Source organism: Budorcas taxicolor, chromosome 1 (genome assembly GCF_023091745.1).
Source record: "Budorcas taxicolor isolate Tak-1 chromosome 1, Takin1.1, whole genome shotgun sequence".
Taxonomy (NCBI): domain Eukaryota; kingdom Metazoa; phylum Chordata; class Mammalia; order Artiodactyla; family Bovidae; genus Budorcas; species Budorcas taxicolor.
The window spans coordinates 169,660,461-169,681,242 of NC_068910.1; the positions used below are offsets into that span (position 1 = coordinate 169,660,461).

Here is a 20,782-nt window from a genome sequence, read left to right on the forward strand (position 1 = left end):
TTGAGCAAGCTCCAGGAGTTGGTAAAGGATAGGGAAGCCTGACGTGCTATAGTCCATGGGACTGCAAAGAGTCAGACACGACTGAGTGAATGAACTGAAGAGGACTTTATTAATTTTTTTAATTTTTATTTTATATTGGAGTATAGTTGGTTTACAAAGTTTTGTTAGTTCAGGTGTACAGCAAGCTATTTGGTTATACATATACATATATCCATTCTGTTTTTCAGATGTTTTCCCATGTAGATTATTATAGAATATTGAATAGAGTTCCCTTTGCAATACAGTAGGTACTGGCTTATTATTTCATATACAGTAGTGTGCGTATGTTAAAGGAATTTAATTTTTTTCTCTCCCTAATATGGGTACAAAGGAATTCTGCCACGTAAGTGCCATATTGTAAGTTACTCATCTCTGAGACTATTGACAACACCCATAAAATCTGCTTCAGGGTATAATTGACATTTTTCTGACTGAGGCACCTTTCCTCACCCTTCTCAGCTTCTTACTCTCACCCACTGGTAAATTTAAACCTGGGGTAGCAATACATGGCTTGCCAGGTAAGGGAAGAGAAGGTAGTAAAAGGTGGGGTGCATATTACATTCTGAAGGAAGTTATGGGAAAAGACAGGAGGAATTCAATACAGAGGCTGATAGTCAACAACTTTCTATTTTCAAGAGAGAGATGAAGACTAATCATGTCCATCAGGGAAGAAAGGAGTAACTGCAAGAAAAGGAGTGAGGACCGCAGGTATGCAGTAAGTAGCTTGATACAGGAAACAAGTAGGAAAGTCCTCATTGATCCTGATACTAAGGCTTTGACTCCTAGCCCTTAACTTAGGCACTTCTTACCTACATGTGGGAAGTGTATAAAAAAAAGAAGTTGAAGTCAACAAGAAGGAAAACACTGCAGCAAAAGGAAGAGAAATCTATTTTTAATGGTTTGTCTTCAACATACTTCTGTTCATCTTTGATTATGTGTTTGAATCTACTGTTATGCTTGAAGGCAATAGCTATACATATACTTTACAATTCATTCAACAAACATATTTATTCATAGGATTGCAATAGGATGTGTACCAAAATATACAAGAGTGTCTCACCTATGGAGATGCTTAGAATCTAATGAGGGAGATATTACTCTCTCAAATAATTTCAAAGTGAGCAAAAATAAGAAACCACAATGCTGTAAGAATTCAAAAGTGACAGCACACATCCCAGCCGAGATACTAGGATGCCTCATAGAGACAGAACTCTAAACCATAACGGATGAGTACAATTTCAATAGAAATGAAGAATAATAAAAGAGTGTGCAAAGGAAGAAAAGTAAAAAAACTCCAAGAATTAGGTGTTGTGTTTGTTTTTTCATTAGTACAGAGCAAGCAAAGCTCCTTAAAGGAGAAACTAGAAGATGAGGCTGAAAATCAAGGTACCTAAAAAACTCAATTAAAATAAAAGGTCTGTTTCTGATTAAAACAGTGAAGAGCTTAGCAGAGGTCTAAATGTGAATTGGTGCAGATAAATTCCCTAATTCCACTATAATTAGAACATGTCTGGAGTTTATTAAACACAAACCATGACATGGACATAACTTCAGATATTTAGAAAAACTGTGTTTTCACCACACTGCTGGCAAAAATGATTTCATATACAATTTCTTCCAATTCACCATAATATTGCTAAAATGTTTCCCAAAAATATATTTATCAAAATAGAGAGGCGCTACTAATCTGATTTGTAACACAGGGATTTACAACAGATTCATTTATCGGATATTCACACACAGAAATTTAAGGATGTGAGCATTTGGCATTAAATTCTTTGTCACTCAATTTTTATGTTGCAAGAAATTTAAAAGTCTTTATCAGCTGGTTTTGAAAAGAAATTTATGTAAAGGTTGATTACCAAACAACAAAAATGTAAGTAGATACAGCAGAAAAACGAGATGGTTTGCAGACAGCCTTGGGAAAAAGAAAACTTTACATCCTGGATCCCAGCATCAGGTAAAAGATGTGAGAATAGTAATAATAAAGCCAGAGGACTCCATTCTGCCACACTTGCACAAAATTAGGAAAAACTTGGCTAAAATCCAGGAGATATTGAAGGACAGGGAGGCCTGACGTGCTGCAATCCTTGGGGTTGCAAAGAGTCAGACAGGACTTAGCAACTGAACAACAGGAAAAACAGAACGAAAAAATTCAAACAACTTTCTGCTGTAGGAAGAACTTTTGAGAGAGTCTCTTGGTTAAATCTGTAAAGTTTGTCTAATCAGGATAAATAGAATACAATTTTTCCATAAGTTTTCAAGTGATATGGGTTTTCTTCCCACATTTCAAGCATTTGAAATTCCTCTCATTTTCTGAGACAATGATGAGTTCCAAAAGGCATAAGTCGATAATGTAAAGTCACAATCATCCTTCACCATTTTATTAGGGTCAAGATAAAATCGTGCCCAATGAATAAGACAAATAAAACCATAGAGCAATATAGCAGTCAGAATGAAGTTAAATACTGAAGTTTTCCTCTATGTAGAATGTTATTTTATAGTAGTATAAGCTAATTTGTATAATAATATACAATATTATTATATTATTATTACAATATAAGTATAATAATAATCAGATATGCAGATGACACCACCATTATGGCAGAAAGTGAAGAACTAAAGAGCCTCTTGATGAAAGTGAAAGAGGAGAGTGAAAAAGTTGGCTTAAAACTCAACATTCAGAAAACTAAGATCATGGCATCCAGTCCCATCACTTCATGGCAAATAATTGGGGAAACAGCGGCTGACTTTATTTTTCTGGGCTCCAAAATCGCTGCAGATGGTGATTGCAGCCATGAAATTAAAAGACGCTTACTCCTTGGAAGGAAAGTTATGACCAACCTAGACAGCATATTAAAAAGCAGAGACATTACTTTGTCAGCAAAGGTCCATCTAGTCAAGGCTATGGTTTTTGCAGTAGTCATGTATGGATGTGAGAGTTGGACTATAAAGAAAGCTGAGCACTGAAGAATTGATGCTTTTGAACTGTGGTGTTGGAGAAGACTCTTGAGAGTCCCTTGGACTGCAAAGAGATCCAACCAGTCCATCCTAAAGTAGATCAGTCCCGGGCGTTCATTGGAAGGACTGATTCTGAAGCTGAAACTCCAATACTCTGGCCACCTGATGCGAAGAGCTGACTCATTTGAAAAGACCCTGATGCTGGGAAAGATTGAAGGCAGGAGGAGAAGGGGACGACAGAGGATGAGTTGGTTGTTTGGCATCACTGACTCAATGGACATGGGTTTGGGTGGACCCCGGGAGTTGGTGATGGACAGGGAGGCCCGGTGTGCTGCGGTTCATGGGGTGGCAAAGAGTAGGACACAACTGAGCTACTGAACTGAACTGAACCTAATTTGAGTTATTTGGAATTACTAATTTATCATTTTTCCCAAAACTATATTCTTTGTTATAAAAGATTCCCTGAAGAGTAATTTTTTGAAGTTAATATGGAAGGATAACCTATTGCGCTATTATTTGTGTTTAATTCTTCCTGTATCTTTCTTTCTCTTACATTTTAAAAAAAATGGCTGAGTTTGAACTCTAGTTGCCAGAAGAAGAATCTCCTTTTTGTTTTCTGAAAACCTGGGTGTTTTAAGGGAAGTATGCCAGATAATCAGAGAGAAGGGTTGCTGCTGCTGCTAAGTCGCTTCAGTTGTGTCTGACTGTGTGCAACCCCATAGAAAGCAGCCCACCAGATTCCTCTGTCCACAGGATTCTCTAGACAAGAATACTGGAGTGGGTTGCCATTTCCTTCTCCACAGAGAGGGGAGAAAGACAGAAAATCTCCTGAGGTGAGGAACAATATTAGGTATTAGTCCCTAGATTAGATAGAGCAGACAGATTTGAAAGTATCACTACCAAGTATTTGTGCTTTCCCAAAAATGAGAACTGATGATATTTTGAAAGGAAATATTTGCTCACTAAATCTAGGGAAGCTGGATGCTAGGTATCAAGGCCCTTAGCCTCAGGAAAGATTTTCAGCAAGAAACCCTGTGGGCCTAGATAGTACTACCATCAAATACATGAGAACTGAAATACCTCACTCTGAATTAGACAGTTCCAATGATCTCTGTTCGTTTCCAAGGCAAACCATTCAATAGCACAGTAATCCAAGCCTATGCCCCAACCAGTAATGCTGAAGAAGCTGAAGTTGAACAGTACTATGAAGACCTACAAGATCTTTTAGAACTAACACACAAAAAAGATGTCTTTTTCATTATAGGGGACTGGAATGCTAAAGTAGGAAGTCAATAAACACCTGAGTAACAGGCAAATTTGGCCTTGGAATATGGAATGAAGCAGGGCAACAGCTAATAGAGTTTTGCCAAGTGAATGCACTGGTCATAGCAAACACCCTCTTCCAACAACACAAGAGAAGACTCTACACATGGACGCCACCAGATGGTCAGCACCGAAATCAGATTGATTATATTCTTTGCAACCAAAGATGGAGAAGCTCTATAGAGTCAGCAAAAACAAGACCGGGAGCTGATGGTGGCTCAGATCATGAACTCTTTATTGCCAAATCCAGACTTAAATTGAAGAAAGTAGTGAAAACCACTAGACCATTCAGATATGACCTAAATCAAATCCTTATGATTATACAGTGGAAGTGAGAAATAGATTTAAGGGACTAGATTTGACAGATAGAGTGTCTGAAGATCTATGGATGGAGGTTCGTGACATTGTACAGGAGACAGGGATCAAGACCATCCCCATGGAAAAGAAATGCAAAAAAGACAGGAGGCCTTAAATAGCTGTGAAAAGAAGAGAAGCAAAAAGCAAAGGAGAAAAGGAAAGATATAAGCATCTGAATGCAGAGTTCCAAAGAATAGCAAGGAGAGATAAGAAAGCCTTCCTCAGTGATCAATGCAAAGAAATAGAGGAAAACAACAGAATGGGAAAGACTAGAGATCTCTTTAAGAAAATTAGAGATACCAAGGGAAAATTTCATGCAAAGATGGGCTCAATAAAGGACAGAAATGGTATGGGCCTAACAGAAGCAGAAGATATTAAGAAGAGGTGGCAAGAATACACAGAAGAACTGTACAAAAAGGAGCTTCACAACCAAGATAATCACGATGGTGTGATCACTCACCTAGAGCCAGACATCCTGGAATGTGAAGTCAAGTGGGCCTTAGAAAGCATCACTAAGAACAAATTTAGTAGAGGTGATGGAATTCCAGTTGAGCTATTTCAGATCCTGAAAGATGATGCTGTGAAAATGCTGCACTCAATATGCCGGCAAATTTGGGAAATTCAGCGGTGGCCACAGGACTGGAAAAGGTCAGTTTTCATTCCAATCCCAAAGAAAGGCAATGCCAAAGAATATTCAAACTACCACACAATTTCACTCATCTCACATGCTAGTAAAGTATGTTCAAAATTCTCCTAGCCAGGCTTCAGCAGTATGTGAACCAGGAACTTCCAGATGTTCAAGATGGTTTTAGAAAAGTCAGAGGAACCAGAGATTAAATTGCCAACATCTGCTGGATCATGGAAAAAGCAAGAGAGTTCCAGAAAAACATATATTTCTGCTTTGTTGACTATGCCAAGGCCTTTGACTGTGGAAATAAACTGTGGAAAATTCTGAAAGAGAAGGGAATACCAGATCACCTGACTTGCCTCTTGAGAAACCTATATGCAGGTCAGGAAGCAACAGTTAGAACTGAACATGGAACAACAGACTGGTTCCAAATAGGAAAAGGAGTACATCAAGGCTGTATATTATCACCCTGTTTATTTATCTTATATGCAGAGTACATCATGAGAAACGCTGGGCTGGTTAAAGCAAAAGCTAGAATGAAGATTGCCGGGATAAATATCAATAACCTCAGATATGCAGATGACACCAACCTTATGGCAGAATGTGAAGAGGAGCTAAAAAGCCTCTTGATGAAAGTGAATAAGGAGAGTGAAAAAGTTGGCTTAAAGCTCAACATTCAGAAAACGAAGATCATGGAATCTGGTCCCATCACTTCATGGCAGATAGATGGGGAAAGAGTGGAAACAGTGTCAGAATTTATTGTTTTGGGCTCCAAAATCATTGCAGATGGTGATTGTAGCCATGAAATTAAAAGGCCCCTACTCTTTGAAGGAAAGTTATGACCAACCTAGATAGCATATTGAAAAGCAGAGATATTACTTTGCCAACAAAGTAATATCCATCTAGTCAAGGCTATGATTTTTCCAGTGGTCATGTATGGGTGTGAGAGTTGGACTATGAAGAAAGCTGAGCACTGAAGAATTGATGCTTTTGAACTGTGGTGTTGGAGAATACTCTTGAGAGTCCCTTGGACTATGAGGAGATCCAACAGTCCATCCTAAAGGATATCAGTCCTGGGTGTTCATTGGAAGGACTGATGCTGAAGCTGAAAATCCAAAACTTTGGCCACCTCATGAGAAGAGTTGACTCATTGGAAAAGACCCTGATGCTGGGAGGGATGGAGGGCAGGAGGAGAAGGGGATGACAGAGGATGAGATGGCTGGATGGCATCACTGACTCGATGGACATGAGTTTGAGTGAACTCCGGGGGTTGGTGATGGACAGGGAGGCCTGACATGCTATGATTCATGAGGTCGCAAAGAGTTGGACAGAACTGAGCCACTGAACTAAACTGAACTGAAACTGCAAGAACGGGTTGGGGAAATGGAGATGCAACAGAGAAGTGTAGGGATGACTGAGACTGAAATTACCATGAATTGAATGAGAACTTAAAGTTAGATTGACATTTTTTATACAATTTGTACCTGCTATTGAGCAGGTGAATCATGTAGCACAAATGTGCTGTCTTATTTCTCACAATTTCAGTTCTCTTCCACAGGTATACATATATCCCTTCCCTTTTTAGTCTCCCCCTTACCCCCAACCCCATCCCACCCCTCTAGGTTTTCACAGAGCATGGGGTTGAATTCCCTGTGTCAGACAGGAACTTCCATTAGCCATCTATTATACACATGGTCTTCCCTGGTGGCTCATATGGTAGAAAATCTGCCTGCAATGTGGCAGACCCAAGTTCTATCCCTGGTTCAGGAAGATTCCCTGGAGAAGGAAATGGGAACCTACTCCAGTATTCTTGCCTGGCGAATTCCATGGGTAAAGGAGCCAGGTGAGCTACAGTCTATCAGGTTGCAAGAAGTCAGAAATGACTGAAGCAGCTTAGCATGCACACACACATACACATGGTAATATGTAGGTTTCAATGCTACTTTCTCCAAGCATCTCACCCTCTCCTTTCCCTGCTATGTCCACAAGTCTGTTCTCTGTCTGCATCTCTACTGCTGCCCTGAAAATAGGTTCAGCACTAGTATTTTTCTAGATTCCGTATATATGTGTTAATATACAATATTTGTTTTTCTCTTTTTGACTTACTTCACTCTGTGTAACAGAATCTAGCTTCCTCCACTTCAGTTCAACTGATTCACATTTGTTCCTTTTTATGACTAAGTAATATCCCATTGCATATTTGTACCACATCTTCTTGATCCATTCATTTGTCAATGGACACTTAGGTTGCTTTCATGTCCTGGCTACTGTAAATAGTGCTGCAATGTTATTTCTCACATTTTAATCAAGAGTTGTAGAACTCTGAAGGATTTGTAGAACTTGAAATTTGGAGGATTCTGAAATAGTATTTACTTTGGCTTTTATCTCTAGTCTAACATTTATGAACCAAAGTATTAAAATGGAGGAAAAATACCTTTCTTCCTAAAAATGACTTTTACTTCGCAATTTTCTCCATCAGAATATTTAATCATATTTTTGTGTTTCCAACACCCATCCATACTGTCAGCAGGTGGATGCAAAAATTGTCATCTTTAGCCATTCTTAGAATGAGTACTTATTATTTTCATATGCCCAGAAAAGTTTCTCTTTTGAAGGCACTTACAGTGGAAAAATTTTTATTTAAATGATCATGGATGTCTGCTAAGAAATTCAGAATTCTTTGCAGAAAGTATTGGAAGCCACCAATTCAAATATGGAAATCAACACTGCAAACTGAGGTTATTTTGTTCTAAGTTCACCATCATGTTCAACTCCTTTGTTAGTTCCCTCTTTTCTAGGCAATAATTACATGTCCTAGTGCATTTATTTATGATACTCAAACTGATGAGTTAATAGAAGAAACATGTATTGCTAGTTAGTAGGAAATAACCATTTAGTCACTAATTTGCAATGAGATCTTAGACAATTTGCAATTTCCTGGAACTCAGATTTCTCAGTTGTAGTGAAAGTGAATATATGTTTGCTAACAACCCTCCCAGATATTTTACCCAAATTCTTTGATTTTACAGTAACCAAAGAAAACTAATCTACTCTAAGAGGCTCTGAGGAAGCCTTAGAAAGTAAGGATAAGGAGGAGCCTGTCCATATTATAATATAAAAATAATGACAGCTCCCCAAACTCTGAATGATCCAATAAATCTGAGGACCTCAGAATTACTCTTATAATAGCAATTTCCCCAAGTAAAACATTCAACAGTATTTTGTATTTTAAAGTATTAAAGGGTATAAAGAATGCAACAGGAAAAATTATGCAAAAGTTGGAAATAAGGCAGAATGATAAGGATAATTTTTTAACATTATGATAAAACACTTTCTATAATTCCACTGTATTATTTTTACTCTCTTGAGGAGACATAACTTTCTATAACAGATTATCCATAAGTGATTCAGGCTTAAGCATTTATAACCCTATAAAATCAGGGATTCATTTACATCAAATTGATGAAGGGTGATCTTCTCCCCTTACCTGGTGGAGAAAATAACCCCAAAGTTCATGGAGGCATGTCCTATAGGACATAAACCTTATTTCATCATTCTTTTTGCCACTGATTATAAATCCTAGTTCCTTATGGTCTCTCTTTTTTTTTTAATTTATTTTTTTAATTTTAATTTTTATTTTTACTTTACTTTACAATACTGTATTGGTTTCGCCATACATTGACATGAATCCACCACGGGTGTACATGCGTTCCCAAACATGAACCCCCCTCCCACCTCCCTCCCCATAACATCTCTCTGGGTCATCCCTGTGCACTAGCCCCAAGCATGCTGTATCCTGCATCGGACATAGACTGGCGATTCGATTCTTACATGATAGTATACATGTTTCAATGCCATTCTCCCAAATCATCCCACCCTCTCCCTCTCCCTCTGAGTCCGAAAGTCCGCTATACACATCTGTGTCTTTTTTGCTGTCTTGCATACAGGGTCATCATTGCCATCTTTCTAAATTCCATATATATGTGTTAGTATACTGTATTGGTGTTTTTCTTTTGTTTTCTGGCTTCCCTGATAGCTCAGTTAGTAAACAATCTGCCTGCAATGCCAGAGACCTGGGTTCGATCCCTGGGTTGGAAAGATCCCCTGGAGAAGGGAAAGGCGACTGGCTCCAGTATTCTGGCCTGGAGAATTCCATAGACTGTATAGACCATGGGGTCACAAAGAGTCAGCCATGACTCAGTGACTTTTACTTCATTTCACTTCACTGTCATTCTACCTGTTACCTCATGATTCAGTCAAAGAAAGCTTTAACCCACACCTGGTTATCTGTTTTGTATGAGATTATATTGCAAGTAATTTGTAAACTGTGCTTTCAGAAGTGGGATTTTCCTAGAAAGAATAGCTTCTTTCCTTAAAAAAAGCACCAAAAAGTCCCCTCTAAACCAGTTCCCTACATTTTTTAAAGCTCCATTCTGTTATAAAACAAGTTTAATATACGGTGCTGATCATATTTTCATATGTTCCATAATCACCAATTTTGGTTTCTCACTCTCTTCATCTCTCTAGCATAGCGTTTACCTATATATAAAAGACTTCTCATTTCTGAGAGAATTGGCTCTTCCTTCTCCCCTTAGCTTAAACTGAAACAAAGAGCAAATCTTGACAATTCACCTATTATAATAGTACTTCTATTTTTTATTTAACAGAAAACAGCTTGTCTTCTTAATGGTAAAGATGAAGTGACAGAAAATAAATGAGTTTCTATATTTAAATCAAGGATTTTGTTACCAAAGCAACCAGAATCTACAACTATATAAAGCAGATCATCTTCTATCATAAGAATACTACCAGAAATATTCTGACAATGAACTGATCTTAGAAATTATAATTATTTAAAGAAATTTTAAAAATGACATTTTTACAATTTACTGATGAGTACAGTAATATCTTAAAGTAATCATCTATTCCTGTTATTTTTATCCTCATGAGAATGAAAACATTTGTTTTTGAACAACACACCTCTAGACACAGAGGAAATGACTATGAAAACTTAGGGGACCCCAGAAGGGACACACAAATACTTTTTTAAGATCAGCCACATTTATCACCTGGCAAAAGTTGCTATGGTAACTCCCAACTGGAGTTGAATCTGGCCTTCATTTTACTTTAAACTTTGGATCTATGAAACATGATAGCCAGGATCAAATTACTGGGAATATGTTCATGAATAGTCTTCCCAGGTGGCTCTAGTGGTAAGGAATCCACCTGTCAATGCAAGAGTTGTGAGTTCGATCCCAGGGTCTGGAAGATACCCTAAAGGAGGGCGTGCAATGTACTCCAGTATTCTTGCCTAGAAAATCTCATGGACAGAGGAGCCTGGCATGCTTTAATCCATAGGGTCCCAAAGAATTAGACACAACTGAAGTGACTTATCATGCACACACACATGTTCATTGAGTATACAAATATTACATCAGAACTGTAAAGAAACTAATAAGTAGTAAAGATATTTTCAATTGAGATTGATTTAACAACTTGTTAAAATTTACCTATGTGACATGGGGGTTTCTTTTATTGTCAGAGCTGTTTTAGTGATTTTTTTCAGTATCTTTAACTCTTGAAATTCCTTTCATTTGCTTTAAATATTAGGTTGAATGGACAAACAAATTCACTGTTATGTAAAAACTAGACTAAGCTACAAATTATCTTCTTGTAGTCCTTGTCAAATGTGAAAGGACTAAGTACAATATTATTCATTTTGACTACTATGAAAATTTATTTTCCTCAAATTTACCTATTAGTACATTTGTTGAGATGTGTGACTTGGCTCTAGAAGACAGTTTAGAAATTATTTAATATCAAAGGCAAAATTAAAGCCAAACATCAAGTTTATACTTGACATCAAGTTTGCACTTGACTTGTAACATCATTTTCATGGCAAAAGGTGGTGTCTGAAACTATATAAGTCTTTTGTTTTTGTTTCTTTCTAAATAGTATGTGAGTATATTAAAGTCACCAATATGGAGCTGTATAGTAATAGGTTCTGCTGCTTTATTTCTTGGAAATATTCTGAGACTTCCACTTGGGAATGAAACATACTAAACATATGAAAGAAAGAAAAAAATGCAAATCTTTTCCTCCTGCTCCTCTTCCTTCCCTTTGGAAACAATTTAAGGCCAACTCAACAGATGGGACCAAACAAGATATACATCCACACAGGATCAAGAAAAAGGGAGGCAGGCGAGTGACTTGGAGCAGGGTTGACAACCCAAGATGGGAGCAGGGAATCTACCTAGAGTAAGCTCAGTGTGGGGACTGTGGGAGGCCAGAGAGGGCAAAGAAAGGCTTCTGCACAGGAGGGCAGACCAGGACAGTATTTCAGAGCATGAGCAGGTGGAGGAGGGCATCCACACAAGTCATTGACTTGAGCTGTCGGAGCCAAACCAGAATGAGAAAGGCATTCAATTAAAGTAGGAGGGGTGACCTGGTAGTGAGTGCCAGAGTCCAAGTGGGCTAGAGATGGCCTCACAAAGGGGCATCCCTGGAGTGAGAGTGGTGGGGATGTGTTCTGTCCATGAGTGCTGCAGGAGATGGACCCTATCCCTGGCTGACTAAGCTTCTGTATTAAACACAATGGAAGCAGGTTTCTCATTACTCAAAAACACCATTACAAATATGAAAGAGGAGAAATTCTGATTGAACCCTGGTGTGTTAAATGCAATTGGATTTATTGGTAGAAACTCATGGTTTTTAGTATATAGTAACATATAAATGTATACAGAGAGACAAGTATAGATATGTGCTTATATATGTGGGAATTTCTTAAAGAGATGGGAATACCAGACCACCTTACCTGCCTCCTGAGAAATTTATATGCAGCTCAAGAAGCAACAGTTAGAACCAGACATTCAATATTGGAAAAGGAGTATGTCAAGGTTATATATTGTCACCCTATTTATTTAACTTATATGCAGAGTACATCATGAGGAATGTCAGACTGGATGAAGCACAAGACGGAATCAAGACTACTGGGAGAAGTATCAGTAACCTCATATATGCAGATGACATCACCCTTATGGCAGAAAGTGAAGAGGAACTAAAAAATCTCTTGACGAAAGTGAAAGAAGAGAGTGAAAGGGCTGGCTTAAAATTCAACATTCAAAAAACTAACATCATAGCATCTGGTCCCATCATTTCATGGCAAATACAAGGGGAAACAATATAAACAGTGAGAGACTTTATTTTCTTAGGCTCCAAAATCACTGTAGATGGTGACTGCAGCCATGAAATTAAAAGATGCCTGCTCTTTGGAAGAAAGGCTATGACAAAACTAGAGAGCATATTAAAAAGCAGAGACATTACTTTATCACAAAGGTCCGTAAAGTCAAAGCTATGGTATTTCCAACAGCCATGTGTGGATGTAAGAGTTGGACCATAAAGAACAGTGACTGACAAAGAATTGATGTTTTTTAAACTGTGGTGTTGGAGAAGATTCTTGAGAGTTCCTTGGACTGCAAAAAGATCAAACCAGTCAATCGTAAAGGAAATCAGTCCTGAATATTCATTGGAAGGAATGATACTGAAGCTCCAATACTTTGGCCACCTGATGCAAACAACTGACTCATTAGAAAAGACCCTGATGCTGAGAAAGATTGAAGGCAGGAGGAGAAGAGGACAAAAGAGGATGAGATGGTTGGATGGCATCACTGACTCGAAGGACATCAGTTTGAACAAGCTCCAGGAGTTGGTGATGGACAATGAAGCCTGGCATGCTGCAATCCATGAGGTCACAAAGAGTCATACACTACTGAATGACTTAATTAAACTGATATATATTTATGCATTTGTGTATATATATGTGTATGTCTTTATTTTTCCCTATTTAGCTTTGACAGCAATGTACTCCGAAAGCAGAGAACAGCTTTGTATCTGAATGCCATTTTCCACTAAAAGGAAATATGCCTTCTCATAAGAAAGGTTGATTCTGAAAAAGACTCGTGTGTTGTGCCGAAAAGTAGGAGAAAGTGCTCCAAAAATTAAGGAGACATGTCAATAGGACAAAAAAATCCAATGTGAAGGAGCTCTTCCTAGTCAAATTAGGACAGTTTTGTTTTAAAATAATGTTTATTGCCAACAGACTATAAACCAATCATTCATCTATACTAATAGAAAAATAAGTGAATAAATTCAGTTTGACAACAAATAGGATATTTATATAGTTTCAAAGTATCTCTTAATGATATATATATTAATTACAAAGGTGGGAAGTATAATTTTACAGAGGAGAAGACCAATGCAATCAAATGATCAAAGTAAACATCAATGATGGGGCCAATGGAAACTGTGAGCCCCTGATGGATGCAATGAGAAGAATATGGTATCACTTCTATCAATAAAATGTTCCTGCCAAAATGTATAACCGTTTCTAATCACAAGGAAGTTATAAAAACCCAAGTTTTCAGGATGTTCTCCAAAATAACTGGCTGTACACTTCAAAAGTATTGAGGTCGTGAAAGTCAAAGAAAGGTGAAGAAACTGTTCCAGAGAGAAGAGACAACTATATGTGAAGTGTGATTCTGGTCTGCATCACTTTGATAAAGAAGATATGGTTGGGATGATTAGTGAAACATGATCAGGGTCTGACAGTTAGGTGGCATAATGTATCAACACTATTATACTCATTTTGTGTGGGAGAATGTCTGTAGCAAATACAGTTTTGGGGAAGGATGGGATATCATGTCAGTAACTTAGTCTCAAATGGTTGAGAGAAAGAAGTCTTTTGTACTGCACTTTGCAACTTTTCTGAAAGTTTGAGATTAATTTCACTTTCAGATATGTGCCTGTTAGTCACTCAGTCACTTTCCATGGACTGTAACCTGCCAGGCTCCTCTGTCCATGGGATTCTCCAGGCAAAAATACTGGAGTGGGTTGCCATTCCTTTCTCCAAGGAATCTTCCTGACCCAGGGACTGAACCAAGGTCTCCTGCATTGCAGGCAGATTCTTTACCATTAGAGAACATTTTAAAAATATAAACATCACTCTTTAATATTTTTGAAAATAGAAAGAGCAATTACTCTTACTTACCCTCTCCTTCTTTAAATGCCTCCCTACTCTATTCTATCACCAAAATTATAACACTATAATGATAGAAAACAGGCTTTAATTCCCTAAATATAAAGGTAATATAAGTAAATGTAAGTAAAATTCAAGGCTCCGAGTCAATTTCCTTTACTTTGTCATTTTTGTTATAAACCATGTTATTTTAACATGGTCTCTTGAAGCTCTCAGAAAAATGTTTTTACAAAATAGAAATAACTGAAACCAAATGTATTACAGTGCAGAGTTTCATGGTAAAAAAAAGTGTTACCAATGGAGTAGTATGTTTTTATTGGTATTACAAGTAGACATTCATTATAATTGACTATCCTGCAATATTTTGACAAACCCACTTGTAGAAAGAAATACTATGCTAGGACCAAACTCTTTTGAGTACAGTCACTAATTTCTATGGAATCAAGGTAATTCTTAGGGCAAAATGTTGAAAGGAAGGGCTTGACTCATTTGTGAAAACAGATTTATAATGATAAACTGGATTTTTTTAACAGTCAAGGGTAGTTATAGTTTTATGCACTTTAAAAGTTGCATCAAGATTAAAAAAAAAAAAAGATTCTCTTAAAATCAAGTTAACATAAGTCAGTTAGACAAGCTATTATATCAGCCAACTTATGCTGTATTATTTCCTCACTAGAAAGTTGACTTTTATACACTGTATTTTATATCCTATTTTTTCATCAATATATCCATTTCTAACATTCAGTAATTGAAAATCACTATATATCTTTTAAGATGCAGATTTTACTGAGTAAAATTAACAATTTCTTTTTTGTACCCTGGACTGTATTTTTTTTTAATGCTTTTACTTTAGATGAAAATTCTATGATACACCCAAACTCAAATTTTATTATAAGAAATGTACATTTTCTCCATGTTTAAAATAACATAAATATTAAACACATTTCCATCACTCAACACAATTACAAGGTGAAAACACTACATACACTGAAGTTAAATATGTGGGATGGAAATAACATGCTCTGCCCACATACTTTTGGTGTGTTTTTCAATTCTAATAGAAGACACACCATACAAATTAAAATACAATCATTCTTAGAATAGTATTCCATTTTATGTTTATATCCCATTTTGGATGAACCTGAAGGATATTATGCTAGGTGACATAAGCCAGTAACAGAAATACCAATATTGTATAATTTTATTTATATGAGGTATCTAAAATGGTCAAACTCACAGAATCAAAACATGGAACGGGGGTTGCCAGGGGCTGGGGATAAAGGGAAGTAGAGAGTTTCTATCAATAGGCATAAAGTTTCAGTTAAGCAAGATGAGTAAGCCCTAGAGTTCCACTGTACAGCACTGTACCTTCAGTCAATAATAATGTACTGTATACATACTTCAAAATTTTTGAGAATAAATATGTTAATTATTCTTACCACAATATTTTTAAATCAGAGGATGAACAGTGAACATTGGGCTAATTCTATAGGTATTTTTCCAAACATAACTTGCTAATTAGTGTGAGCTAATGATAGTCCTCATTGTTATCCTGCTTAGATGATAAAAAAAGAAATTCAGATTTAAGTCACCCATTATTAGTATTCTGTGTGTGTGTGTGTGTATGTTATGGGGCAGAAGGAAAGGTAAACCTTTAGATATAATATTTCTGAGGTTATTTTGTTTATGAACATGTCAAAACTTTACTTTTCATACTGGTATAATCTAATACATTTGCCTATTCTGCTTTTTTAAGAATAGTAATAGTTATCTATTAAGAAGAAAGTATCTGGACAAGAACTTGAGAGTGAAGAAGCAGTTGCTGAAATCAAAAGTGTGTGGTGCAATAACATTCTGACAAAAGCAGTGGCCTTCTCAGTGAGTTGAGATTAACACAAACATAAAAGAATTGCCTCTTGCCAACTTTATTTGGAGAGCCCAGCCATCCATGTGTGATGGAATAAATTTAAAAGTCCAGATGATGCAGGAGATACTTCGAAAGATGAGCCAGAACATTCAGTTAACTTTCAAATTTATTTCCTCACACATGGATGACCATTCAGCTTAAATGAAAACAGAAGCACAGCTCATCTACAAATATGCCCAAGAAATGTTTGGCTTGGTTTCAGAAAATATGATCATCTTCTTTGGCTCAACTGATTTGCTTGGCATGCTTTTAAAGAGGTACTCTCTCATCTTAATTTTTTACAGCAGCAGATCAGATATTAGATCACCCAACACGGGATTTGCATACAACAGTAAAACATCTGATCTGATTTTTTAATGGCAGACATGGTCATTGTCAGTAATCAGTCCACTAAAAAAAAAAAAAAAAAAAAAAAACTTTAATACACAACAAATGAGCAACCAAGCAAGGAATACATTCAAAAATGCCTTTTTCGTGACTGCATTTTTCTAATGAATTTCTTTGTTCACTCAATTTCTTGAAAAGACCAATTTCCTTTCCATGCCTCTTTTGGGTCAATCCCTATTCAATACAGCATGTTTCTGAAGCTCATTCATTTTAATGAGCTGTAGATGTTTTTTATTTTCTCACTTATTTGGAAATCAACCTCAAACAAAATTTAGTGAAAGCAAGGAAATTATTTATTGGGGTAGGGAGTATCTAGACATATACTGCATGACATTTAAGGCTAGACAGAGGATGAGATGGCTGGATGGCATCACGGACTCGATGGACGTGAGTCTGAGTGAACTCTGGGAGTTATTGATGGACAGGGAGGCCTGGCATGCTGCGATTCATGGGGTCGCAAAGAGTCAGACACAACTGAGCGACTGAACTGAACTGAACTGAATACCATTAGTCAGTTTTAGGAAAACATTATTATACAGGTTGTAGTTTATTATTATCCCTATTATATAGGATAGTCCCATCATGAATAATTTGCCCTGTAGTTTTCTGGTGTGTCAGATGCTGTACTGATCTATGTGAATCTAATATCAAATGATCTAATATCTGATATGTTGCTGTAAAATTAAGATGAGTACTTCTTTTAAAGCATGTTAGGCCAATCAGCTGAGCAAAAGAAAAAAAATATGTCTTTATATGATTGTTTTTAAGCTTTTCTTTGGGCTTCCCTGGTGGCTCAGAGGTTAAAGCATCTACCTCCAATGCAAATAGACCCGGCTTCGATTCCTAGGTCGGGAAGACCCCCTGGAGAAGAAAATGGTAACCCACTCCAGTATTCTTGCCTGGAGAATCCCATGGATGGAGAAGCCTGGTAGGCTACACCCCAGGGGGTCGCAAGAGTCAGACACGACTGAGCGACTTCACCTTCACCTTCACCTTGGTTTGTTCAGCTTTTGAGACAAGGCTGATTGTTTAAGCTTAAAGTGTACAACATAATGATTTTACTTACATACATTATGAAATGATTACCACAGTAAGTTTGGTGAATATCCATTACCTCACATAGATACAAACTTTTTTTTAATATTTTTCCTTGTGATGAAAATTCTTAGGATTTACTCTTTATAACTTTCATATATAATATACAGTGATATTCATTATATGACTCATGTAATATTAGTATTATTGGACAAGATCCATTTGATATAAAGCTGAGTTCATCATTACAAAGCATAGTTATAATAAGAAAGATCCCCTCATATAAATTCACTGTCAAATGAGAGCAGTCAGCAATAAAGTATAGAAATTCCTCATATTTTACACTTGTAGATGGAAGACTGAGAACTAGATTAATAGTTAAGATGTTTAATATCTGATTCCGGTTTTCTCTTTTTTGATTCTGTGACTAACCATGAATCATTTGAACTCTGAACCATAGCCTTTTCATTTATACAATAAAAGTAACAATAGTTGTAAGTATAAAGAGAAGTAAAATCCAAAATATATATATATAGAAATATAGTAATTTATTATACCTAGCTAATTAAAATCTAACCAGCTACACTTTGCACATAGTAATATAAGATTGCTAAAGGAACGCTTAAACTATTACATTAGACCTAAGTTTAAAATTCAACTCAGAATCTTTTTGAGGGCTTTTTAGATATGATCAAAGCACCAAGATTTAAAGTATGCAGATCTACCCTCAGTTCTCTATGTCCAGTTGGGGTTGGGGAGAAACATGTAATAGCTACTAATCTCTGTTTTTAATCATCTCTGCTTTTAAAAGTTCTCTATGTCTAATCCATTTCAATTTCACATTAAAGTTGTGCTTTTGGAAGGTACAATTATCATCAAGTGGTTTTACTTTCACCCCACAAGGGTTTTCTTTCTATATTGATTCTGCATGGATTACGTCCTATTTAATTCTTTCCTTCTAACTTCTAATAGCACTGGGTAATTATGAATTAAATTAATAATTATCTTCCTTTCAGTGAGAGAGAATTTCACATGTAAAAGCATGAATAAATAAGCAAGCACAGCCACTAGGTCTTATCATTAATCGGTCTCTTTAGGAAACACTACACCCTTAGCATATCACATTGTATTTTAGCTTATTTTGTATCTCTTCTGCTACTGTGTTCTGTTAAACTCTTAAAAATCAGATTTATACCATTAAAAAATCTTTTTGTTGCCAATGCTTCCCTTAATAGTTACTGAAATTTTTCAGTAAAACAGAAAGAATCCAAAGAGTAATAATAAATATTCCCCTTGCAGTGAGTGTAAGATGGAAAAAATGACTGTCATCTCTGCATACCTTTAAGAGCCTGAGCATCTCACAGTGCAGAGGATTATTGAAGTGCTAAAAGGACATATTATAAAACTGAAGTGATACAGAGATTAGCATGGCCCCTGTACAAGGATAACAGGCAAATTCGTGAAGCACTGCATATTTTGGCAGCTTCCCAAGTAACCCTTGTGGTAAAGAATTCGCCTGCCAAACAGAAGACATGGAATCAATCCCTGGGTCTGGAAGATCCCCTGGAGAAGGAAATTGCAACCCATTCCAGTATTCTTGCCTGGGAAATCCGATGGACAGAGGAGTCTCATAGGATATAGTCCATGAGGTCACAAGAGTCAGACACAATTCAGCATCTAAGCACAAAATACAATTAGTTTTTGTACAGTATGGTCTGTAAATGTAAGCATTAGCTTAAATAATGTTACACATTTACCAAATCACTTAAATATCTTCCTGGAAAGATGATAAGACCACAATACCTAAATCCTGCTGCATGCAAGCAGACCCATGTGCCTGATCTCTGGACAATGCAACATGAGTGGAAGGGATAAAGGCCAACTCTGGGCCCAACTCCCTGACACCTCATTAATGATCTGTGCTCTTTCTTCTCATTCTGCCAAAATGATGCCAGAGTGGCCTAGAAGTCACAAAATGGTGAGATGATATGACCTCAAGATGGAAGCAATCTAGGTCACCTGAGAGATCACTTGGTATAGAGCCATCAACCCAACATTGGACTATAATGCAAACAACATCAAACCAACTGCATTAAGCCACTGAGATTTTCAGGTCCTTTGTTATAGCCTACTATAACAAAAGAATAGATAGCATATTCTAAGGAAAACATTGGCCAACTAAATAAACTGGAACTCCCTGAAAGAAACAACCAAATGTTTCCATGTTAAAAGAACAGAAATCAATAGTACATTCCTTCCTATGGGGATTTTAAAAGATAGCTTTTTCTTTTTTTTTCCTTACTAACCAAATTTAAAATGTAACACCTGCTTAAGGTGACTCGACTGTGCTAAAAGCCAGAAGACAGAAGTTTCCAGCTCTGCTCTATACGGAGTCCATTTCTCTGGGCCTCAGTTTCCTTATCTATTAATTAAAAATAAATGGCTATACAAGATAATCTCTACTGTTCATTCTAAGTCTATAATCCTAAGCCCATAAATCTAAAATACATTCTTAGATCTACATTTTTTAAGTAACAGGATTTATAAAATCCAAACAAACCAAGAAATTTGAAGAAACTTAGCAAGGACAATAAGCCAAGCTAAAATTCATGTTTTGAAACAGTTTTATCAAGCTCTTAGTAAAAAGAAAATATGGATGTCATTAAAGAATTAAGGAAGTTGATATTTTATAACAAGTTTGAACATGAACTTGCTATAGGACAAATATAAGTTTTCTCCAAAAATAGGCTGAGAATTCAAATTGGCTATGCCCATTCAATACATTATATCCAGTAAAGTCTAAATCATATAAATCATAGATAATATGTTTTGCAACAGGAGAAAAGGAAAGAATGTAATGTGGTTAAGGTGCTAGGCTGAGGATACAGACAGTATAAGTCTCTCAGTTCTACTTTAACCAGTGAGGTGACCTTGACCAAGCTACTTTACTTCATTCTTAGTGTTCACAACTGTAAATTTGGAAGATTAATAATATCTGCTTTACGGGGCAGCTGTTATGTGTGCTAAATAAGTGAACATATGTAAAATACTTCAAACAATGTCCACATACAGTTAGTGTAAATGTGTAATG

General features: G+C 36.6%; 1 pseudogene; it reads left to right on the forward strand.

Moving 5' to 3' along the window:
* The first annotated feature begins 19,072 nt into the window (after window positions 1–19,072).
* Window positions 19,073–19,170, forward strand: LOC128058164 (uncharacterized; annotated as a pseudogene).
* The last annotated feature ends 1,612 nt before the right edge of the window (window positions 19,171–20,782 follow it).